Here is a 1,028-nt window from a genome sequence, read left to right as displayed (position 1 = left end):
GGCCCACTTTTTTCTTAAGACCCCTTTTCAAAATACTAAGGGACCCAGCCAAAGAGAGAGATGTTACTTTTTTAGAATCATCACCTTTATACAAAACCTTATCAGAAGACACTGAAAAGGTTTTTGCAAAATCTCCTTTCTCGAGCCTTTCCCCTTCCGAAACGTCCACCTCACAACAATCTGAAGAAGGTAATACCTTCTGCCCACAACTTTGATTTGACAAGGAGCTCTCCAAAATAGGCAAAGGAATGGGAGCTAGAGCAGGTGGACCCTCAGGAGCAGAGACAACAGGAGAGAAAGCCAAAATATTTGAAGAACTAAGGGGATTACAGTTGACTTTATGGTGAATACTTAACTCATTGACCAAACTATCTGCCACCTCATCATCTTCTTCATTCATCAAAATATTCTCCCCCCAACAAGAATCCCTGTCTTGCCAAGACTCAAAATCGCTATCACCATGGACCTCTGCCACCTGATTCCAGCTTGATGAAATTCTTGAACTACAAGATCCAACCTCCAAACATCCTAAACTATGAACCTCAAAAGACTCCACCAACCTCACTATAAACTCCACTCCATCAACTCTGACCTTCTGGGAGAGGTCCACCGAACACACCAAGTCTGTCAACACAAGGAATCCTCCAACATCCAACCTATTCATCTCACGGGTAGCATCATCCAACATGACAAAAGTGCCTAACGGAGCAGCAATGAGTCTGAAGAACTCCTCAGACCAGGCCTGAATCGGAACCCCAAAGCATTTCACCCACATCAATCTTTCATTAACTTTAAACGACTGAGACCAAGGACAAAAGGACTTAAACATGGGATAACTCCAATTCCTTTCCTTCTGAATATCCAACAGCTCATCAGAGTTACCTTTGAGGAGAACCCATCTTCCACCAGTAGGGATAGTCTTCACAGAGAGATACCCTTCCTTTGCCATGATCTTTTGAATCGAAAAAATGTTCTCCACCCTTTCCAACTCACCAACCAACGACCCCCCATTTAGTAACACTTGTTTC

Source organism: Lupinus angustifolius, chromosome LG19 (genome assembly GCF_001865875.1).
Source record: "Lupinus angustifolius cultivar Tanjil chromosome LG19, LupAngTanjil_v1.0, whole genome shotgun sequence".
In the NCBI taxonomy this organism is placed as follows: Eukaryota; Viridiplantae; Streptophyta; class Magnoliopsida; order Fabales; family Fabaceae; genus Lupinus; species Lupinus angustifolius.
The sequence above is the reverse complement of the archived record's forward strand: the minus strand, read 5'-3'. Positions refer to the sequence as shown.